This window comes from Myotis myotis, unplaced genomic scaffold, assembly GCF_014108235.1.
Source record: "Myotis myotis isolate mMyoMyo1 unplaced genomic scaffold, mMyoMyo1.p scaffold_m19_p_15, whole genome shotgun sequence".
NCBI lineage: Eukaryota > Metazoa > Chordata > Mammalia > Chiroptera > Vespertilionidae > Myotis > Myotis myotis.
Window position 1 is genome coordinate 25,410,830 of NW_023416319.1, and position 9,338 is coordinate 25,420,167.

Sequence of the window (9,338 nt, forward strand, 5' to 3'; positions counted from 1 at the left end):
AATTTATACTTGGACATCATCCAGTCAGTCACACAAGGAATATTAAGAAGTTACTCTGTGCCAGGAAGGAAATGAGGCTAGGATACAGCCCCTGCTGTCTAGCAGGTTAACGACAGAAGTCTTAGCCAACTCATGCAATAAAGTATCTCAGGTATAATGCATTTGTTCACAAGTATTTACAGCAGTGAACAAAACAAAGATCCATCCCCACAGTGCTTACCTTCCTAGAAGGGAAGACATACATTAATAATTATATAATAATATAGTAGCTCACTATTAAAGAGAGAAAGTAAATTAGGGTAAGGGGGTGGCAGGGGGTAAATTCTGTTTAGGAAATGAGAAGTGGAGAAACTGCTTAGAGTGATCAAAGACAACATCTCTTAGGTGACATTTGAGTAGAGTCGAATGGAGTAGGGAGCGCGCCATGTAAACACCCGGCGAAAAAATATTTTACTCCTGGCAAATGAGAATGGAGGTTTGGAGGAACTGCAAGGAGGCCAGTGTGCCTGGAGCAAAGAGTGGGAAGTGCAGTTTTAGGCACAGCCAAGGAAGAGGTCCTACCTGAAGTCCTAAGTGAGGGGGGAAGGCTGCATAAGAGATTGGTAACTTCTGGAGGCGGGGTCAGGGCTAGACAAGTTCTCAGTCTTAACCAACAAGGAGAGTCCATGAGGTGGACCACGTCGGGAGGGCTTAACGAGCAGAGAGGAGGCTGAGAAGCACTGGGAGAAGAATCAGCCTATAGGCCCTAGCTTATTCGGGGAACTAGACACTCCACCTGGAGCTAGTTAGAGAGAAACCCAGATACCTGGGAGAGAGGAAACCAAACAGATTATGGAAGGTCTCGTATTCCATGCTGAAGATTTTGGTCTCTTCTGTAGTCATTGTGGAGCCACCAAACAGTTCCAAGTAAAGTGAAACTGGAATGAATCCGGCTTCTGAGTGATAATGGAGCAACATGTGCCGTGGAGGTCAGTAAGGAAACCAGTGAATGTGCTGTTGAGTACATAGCACCGCTCCGCTCCCGTGTTCACTTCCTTTCCCCTGCTGTGCCAAATCTGCGGAGGGCCACGGTTCTCTGTAACTTAGATGGTTATATAAACTCTTGAGAATTTTCCCGAAGGACGAAGGCTACTAATAGCTACAACTCGACTGTGTTTCTATTCAGTGAGGAGAAAGGTTTCAGCACCAGTGATCACCATACACTCCGTACTCGCAAGAACTGCTTGGGAGGAAGGCACTTTTCCTCCAGGTGATCAGAAAATGACCTCAAATGTGTGAGGAAGATTGAATTAGTGCACATTTTCCATGGGATTTACCAGGTGCTCATTCTTTCACTCTTTATATATTTAAGTTTGACCTAATGCCTATGAGCTGAGATGCATTGGGTAACATGTAGGATCCAGTTAGTTGTAAGACAGCGAGGTCCCTGCTGTCATTGGGCTTATACTCTCGTGAGGGAGATGCACTTTAAGCACATAAACCAATAAATTAACATCAAAATGAAAGACAGTGATAAAAGCTATGAAGAAACAAAACAGGGTGACGTGATAGAGAGGAAGAAGTAGGACTTCCTTAGATGGACATGAGCTACAAATAGGGATAAGTTATAGCTTCAACTTTTGAGGAATAACAGTCAAGTTCATCTTGCTTTCATTATCACCATGAGAATGAAAGATATTTGGGGGAAACAGTTTGATAACTAATTTATTTTCTTTTTATTTTACTTAGAATATTTAGTTGCATATCTCTTTAAATTTATACATGAAATAATATATTACTTAGTAACGCACCTTTTTCACTACTCGTTTTATGAAACAATATTATTTGAACTGTTCACTGGAATCTTTATAGTCAATGCCTTTGTCATGCTCAGAGTCACTTAGTATCCAGAGTACACTAAGTTTGACATACAGCACTTTTGAATCCATGTCTGATTCTGACACTGGACTCTTTTTAACCAAGACACAAGCACCCACTCTCATATTGAGCTTAATTATTTGTTTCATTTTCCAAAATGTGCATGTTGGTGATGCCACAGTATAACTATTTATGTGGAGCCTTTTTTTAAAAAAAGGTTAGTTTATGAGTATTCATCACTTGCAATACAAAAATAAAAGAAAATTTGTATTAAAACTCTTCGCCTCTTTTTATACTCTATAAAGTAAACACAAGACATTCCAAAATAGAATTATGTTTCAGTTAATGTCACCAAAAAATTCTCAACCAGTCCTCAGTGAGAATTCATCTTTAAAAAAAAAAAGTTCAGTTTTTTAAAAAAAAATATTTTTATTGATTTTAGAGCGGGGAAGGGATAGGAAGAGAGATAGAAACATCATAATGAGAGAGAATCACTGACGGGCTGCCTCCTGCACGCCCCCTACTGGGGACCAAGTCCGCAACCAAGGCATGTGCCCTTGACCAGAACCTGGGACCCTTTAGTCTGCAGGCTGACACTCTCTCCACTGAGTCAAACTGGGTAGGGCAAAAGTTTAGTATTTTAAAAAAAATTCGACAGCTTTTACATGCATAGAATCTATAGTTCCACATGAAAAATAGCAGTATCCATGTTTTCTTTTACTATTTTGAGGATAGGATCTTCCCAGAAGAAGGGTAATGTGATGAGGGCCAATTTTTTTGAGCACTTGCATGTCTAAAAATTTCTAAAAATATTTTTATTCCACATGCATACTGATTGATTGTTCAGCAAGGTATAGAATTTTAGAATAGATATTATTTTTTCTTCAGAATTCTGAAGGCATAGCCCTATTATTACCAAGTTCCTACATACAGAGATCAGGAGCCGGAATGCTATGAGAAAACCTGATAGCATTCTGGCTCCTAATCTCTGCATTGAACGATTATTTTTCCTCTTCTTTCCTGGAAGCTTTTAGAAACATTTCAACTTTCTGTTTCAGCTCCAACATGTATTTTCAACACTGCCTTATTAACAACTATGTCAAATGTTGATCAATCCAGGACTCTATTTTATATTTTGGCAGTTATTGCCAAATTGCCCTCCCAAAAAGTATGAGTATACACACTGTAAACATTAATAATTCCTATTTTCCTACTTATTCACCCACATCAGGTATTGTCAATCTTTTCATTTTTGTCAGTCTTACAGGTAAAAACTAGCTTATTTTAATATAAATAAAATGTCTTCAAGATCTTCTTATTCCTGAGGCTTTGGTTTAATAATGGCTATTAAAATGAATTTGTTGAGTCAAAAGAGAAGCCATCTTGTAGTATTTGGGAAGGCATTGAAATTGAGAGAGTTAGCAAAAGCTCTACAATCTGCTTTGGTTGAGGCCGGTCTTTCAAGTTATCTGTGTGACCTTGGGTTCAGTTTCCTAACCTCTGAAAGCCTCAGTTAGCTCATCTGTAAAATTGGGATTAGAATCAGTTCTCCCCTTATATGATTATGAGGATTAAATGATAACGTGAAGAGCTGAGAACTGTGCCTGGCCTTGGTGCTTAGTAAAACTCAGTGATAGGCAAGCCCCAGACGGAGCACCACTCACATCTGCCTCTGCCTCCAAGAGTTATGAATGTGACCTGCACATTGTCTTTCTTTTTTTGGTCTTTTGCAAATGCTAATGTGTAATTATTTTCTCTTGATGCAAGGGTTGCAGTTATAAAAATGTGTTTGTTAGATACATTTAATTTTCAAAATGTCCTATGTATTAAGCTATTTTATTCTCATAGTATCCTAATGAACTAGGTTAACAGGTAGTATTATTTCTACAGTTGAGGAACCTAAGACAGACGAAGCCAAAGCAACTTCTTTAGGTTAAGAGTAAATAGGTAGCAGGTCGTGGATAAAAATTTAGGTTTTAAAAGTTAAAAAGTGCCAAACTACCATTTTATTCCAGGTGAACTAACTTGGTATAATATATTCTAATAAGTAAATAAGGATGAATTATAATTAATATATCAGTTGTTCATAGATAACCTTCATTTCTAAAATGTCTAATGTGCAAAATAGTTAAAATATTTTCCTTACAAGTGTAGCGGAATTAATATTAGGAGCAGTACATTCATTCTGCAGCATGATAAACTAAGCTCCCATTACATTTGTGTTATAAAAAAGGCAAATCCACCTAAGTTGTACTGTTGTTTAATAGCAGGGATGGATCCTTAAAATTAGTCATCTCAGAGTCTTTTATAAAACTTTCTGAAAATTACCTCATAAAAATTTAGATACGAATATATTAGCAAAGAAGGAGAAGGAGAAGGAATATATTAGCAAATCTGGAGATACTACTTCTTTTTAAGTTTAGAGAATATATTAATAAGACAGCCCTAAATTACATGAAGCAAAAAGGAATAGAATTGAAGTGAAGAATAGAAAATTCAATAACAAGTAGAGATTGCAGCACTCCTTTTTCCATAGTGGGTAAAATATCAACAAGGAAGCCCTGGCAGGTTTGGCTCAGTGGCTAGAGCATTGGCCTGTGAACTGAACGGTCCTGGGTTCGATTCTGGCCAAGGGCACATACCCGGGTTGCGGGCTCGATCCTCAGTAGGGGACATTCTCTCTCATCATTGACGTTTCTCTCTCTCTCTCTCTCTCTCTCTCTCCTTCCTCTCTGAAATCAATAAAGAAATATATAAAAAAAAGTCAACATGGAAATATGAGACTTGAACAGTACTATAAACAAACTAGACCTAACAGACCATCTATAAAACATTTCACCCAGCAGTAGCAGACTGTGTCTTCTTGAATGCATATGGAGTATTCTCCAGGACAGAAAATAGGCCATAAAAAACCCTCAATGAATGTAAAAGGATTGAAATCATACAAGTTATGTTCTATGTTGACAATGGAATTAAATTAGATAGCCATGACAAAAGAAATTTGGGGAATTCACAATTCTGTAAAAAATTAAACAGTATACTCTTAAATTATCAGTGTGTCGAAGAAATTACAAAGAAAATTAGAAAATATTTTGGCATGAATGAAAATGATCACACAACACTCCAAAACTTTATTGGATGCAGCTAAAGCAGTGCTTTAGGGGAAAATTTACAGCTGTAAATATTATTTGGCCATAAAAAGTAATGAAACACTAATACTGATGACAACATGGATGAACCTTGAAAATATGCTAGGTGGAAGAAACCAGTCACAAAAGACTACATATTGTATGATTTCATTTATATAAAATGTCTAGATTAGGCATATCTAATAGAGACAGAAAATTGATTAATGGTTTTCTAGGGCTGGGAGTTTGGGAGAAATGAAGAGTTACTGCTAATAGGTGTGAGGTTTCTTTTTTGGGTGATTAAAAAATGTTCTAAAATTGACTGAGATGGTTGTACAACTGGATTAGAAATCATTGAGATATATACTTTAAATAAATTAAATAGTATGTGAATTATATTTCAATAAAGCTGATTTTCAAAAGCATGTTAATTTGAAGATTGAAAAATTTCTTTGAATATAGTGCAAAAGTGAAATTATGAATGTTAATCGGATGTTCTTTTTTAAACCTAACTGGTGTCACTTTCAATTTTGTAAAATATTCTCCTTGTTGTTTTTGCTTTTCCACCTTCTTTCCCTGTACTTTTCATGAATACTCATATTTTCAGACACAACCTCCACGTACATTTAGTCAAATTTGTGTGGCCCCAAATTGATGTGGTTACAGGAGGGGCACTGATTTAATGACAGCCCCAATTGTCTAAGTTTTCTTTCTTTTTTTTTTAAACACATGGATTTCTTTTTTAATTTTGGCAGTTATAGCTTAAGAATAATTTTAAATTTTCCTTTAGGTTATAAAGCCACTAGGAAAAAACGGACTTGTTTAATATTAGACTTTTCTTCTCTCTTCCTCCCCTTCACTCAGTTCATGAAATTTGCTTCTATTTTAACCAGGATCGGCATCTGAAGAATTCATGCCATCTGGCTGCCATGACGTGGCTAATGAATTGTGTCTATTTTAGCATGTTCCATTAGTGAGGCAGGTGGTCCATGTCGTCTTGTGTATCTTTAAGAGATACTTCAATTTTAAAATAATGGTTTTCCATTAACTACTTAAGTTGATTTACCCTGACAAAGCTCTTTTTTTCCATAGTATGTTCTCAGACTATGTTTTCTAGCATTTACATTGTGTGTGCGTGTATACCTGGAGTGTTGACAAACAGATCCAAAGTTAATCCCGCAAATAATGGATTTAGGGAGTTTATATTAAAACTACAATTTAGGCAGAATATATTTGTAAATTTAATACTGGAATCGTCTGTCATATGTCACTTTATTTTAAATAGAGGCCAAGAATGTTTTTAGTATTAAGCTCCATAAGTGTGTGGGTTGAAATTAGGCAAGTTAAATGCGATTGTGAGTTTTAAACAGGAACATTTTAAGCATTCTTCTTTGGGGTTTGATTACTATTTATATTGGATTTATAAATTTCAAAATGAGCAATCACTCTTGCCCGTCTGTTCATGGGCCAGCATCAACACTGAGTGTATCAGGTAATTATTTAGGCAATGTTTAGACAAACCAAATGAAACGGAGGAGGGAGGCAATTATCTGGAGAGCCTACCCACACAACGTCCAGCAATTGCAGAGAAATGGTTTGGTTGAGTTTTGTTAGCTCTACCCTGAACATTTAGCTAATCCCACAGTTCTTCCCATACTTTAGCCTGTGCTTCTACAGTTCATGTCTGACCTCAGCTGTTGTGGCCGTCACGGCTGTGGACATTAATTAATCATGAGGACTGTCTCAGCAAAATCAAGCTGTCTGGATGCCTGACCATTAGAGAGCTTGGTCTTGGAGAACCTTAAGGATCATTTCATCTGTTTTATTGGGCACAGAGAAGGACATTACCAAGATATAACTTCACTCAGATATAAGAAATTTACCTTTATAAAAGGTTATGGGACACTAAGATTTGTTTTAAAAAGAAATAACTAAACTCTGCCTAGTTTTTGTATGCCAAGCAATTCTAAATACACTGGCATGCAAATATTAAGATGTAGAGATTTCTTAATTCATCGTATGTTAATTATTGATGAACGAATACTCATGTTTTAATGTAACTTTTACTCATTGATCCAGTGCTGCGAAAGAGACCTTGGACACAATAACAGAGCTATATTCCAACTCCGGAGGCACTAATTTTGATCATTCAAGTGGTAGGTTGCAAAACTAGGCTAAAGGGCTTGCCCAAAGCAAGGTTACCAAGTATTCGAAGGGCAAAATACATTTTAAAATCTAATTTTTAAATTTCTAAATAAATACTGACTCACTATTTAGGGATTATCAACTAGGAAGGTGCCAAATTACTAGCTTGCTTTGCACCCTCACAGTTCTGACCTGGCACTGGATGAAGAGAGAGAGCTTGGAGCAGACATGGCCTTTGACATTCTTCCAAACCTGCACTTCTGTGATCCTAATGGTTAGGCATGGAGCCTGCCACATGGGAATAAAGGGTGTTTACACAAAAAAGAATTCATAACAATGACAGATTATGATGTTATGTGCTTGGTACTCCACGTACCTAACCTCCTTTCTTTAAAAAAACAAATATATATAAAACAAGCAAAGAATAAACAAAATTCTGATTGGCTAAACCTCTATTTGGTTAAAACAATATATATTTCATTTTGTTCAGGAAAAAATACTGGTCTACAAAACACTGATTTGTCACTGTGAAGACCTATGCCAAAATTATTTTTGAAAAATGGAACAATTATTGATTTCTATATCAATTTTCTCTATTATGATTTGAGATAAATATTTTCTATTTTACTCAATAACTTACATTTCTTAGTTCTGATGTTACTTTTGAAATTTTATACTTATGAAACTAGTTTATCTTGATTTTTTTTTTTTACTAATCTTTCAATTATTGAAGTTTGGGAGAGATATATAGAAATTATGGTATTTGGGTTTCAGTCTTACTGGATTTAAAATTTTTAGTGGTGATGCAATGTTTAATTTCAGCAAGTAAACCTCTTTTCAATAGCTAATTAATTTTTAAATGACCTATCATTTTGCTTGATTATAATTTGTTATTAAGAGCTTATCTTCTAAATCCATTGCCCTCTTTGAAGATAGTTAAAAAGGAATTTTTAATTGTTATTTTTTTTGTTTCTGTTCAATTTCCTTGTCACTAAAAATGATGTAGGTCAAAGATAGTTTTTTAAAAAATGTTTTTATTGATTTGAAAGAGAGAGAGAGAGAGAGAGAGAGAGAGAGAGAGAGAGAGAGAGGAAGGGAGAGGGAGAGATACATCACTTCGATGAGAGAGAATCATTGATTAGCTGTCTCCTGCACACTGCCTACTAGGGATCAAGCCTGAAATGCAGGTATGTGCCCTGACTGGGAATTTCACTGGTGACCTCTTGGTGCATGGAGTAACACTCAATCAACTGAGCCAACCCAGTCAGTTTTCTTTTTTAAATAGAATCCTATGTTCTCAATAACTTAGCCCAGCACAATTGCTTAAGTAATCATAGCATTTCAGATGTCAGATGGCTTTTATTGAAGAAAATGCTCATAATACAGGTATCTTTAAAAAAATTTTTTTCAAAATTATTTTTTAATCATATTTGACATATACTATTATATTCATTTCAGGTGTACAATATGGTGATTTGACAAGTATATCCCTTATGAAAGGTAATATAGTGTATCTAAAAGTATGGTGTAGGCCAACATGCCTCAGAATAAGTTTTATTAAAATACCAACTTGGGGACCCATGTTAGAAATAAGGTGAGCCCCCCAATTCAGGAGTCCTGGTAGAACACAAAACATACTTGGGAGCCAGGCAGCAAGGCAGACATCTTTACTTCTACGTAGAAGGGTGCGCACACATGGCCTGGAAGTGCATGCACACTGAGCAGGCGGTCTGCTGGGCTTTATAATCCCTGACTCACATGACCTGTCCTTTGCTCTTGATTGGAGCTCAGACGCACAGTCTTTCACGATTGGCTAATTCAAAGGGAGGGGCTGGCCTTTGCCGTTTCAAGATGGCGGTTCCCAGGGGAGCTGCAAGCCATGTGGTCAATATGGCGGCTGCCAAGTCACAGGGTCCAAAATGGCAGTTGTCTAAACTGTTCTTTGACAGAAAAGATGATTTGTTTATTCTCACACCCAGACCTTCAGAATCAGAATCTCTGGGAGTGGGATCACAGAATGCATTACACACACACACACACACACACACACACACACACACACATTGATTTCAGAGAGAGGAAGGAAGAGGGAGAGAGATAGAAACATCAATGATGAAAGAGAATCATTGATTGGCTGCCTCCTTTACGCCCCCTACTGGGGACTGAGCCCACAACCTGGTCATGTGCCCTGACCAGGAATTGAACCAG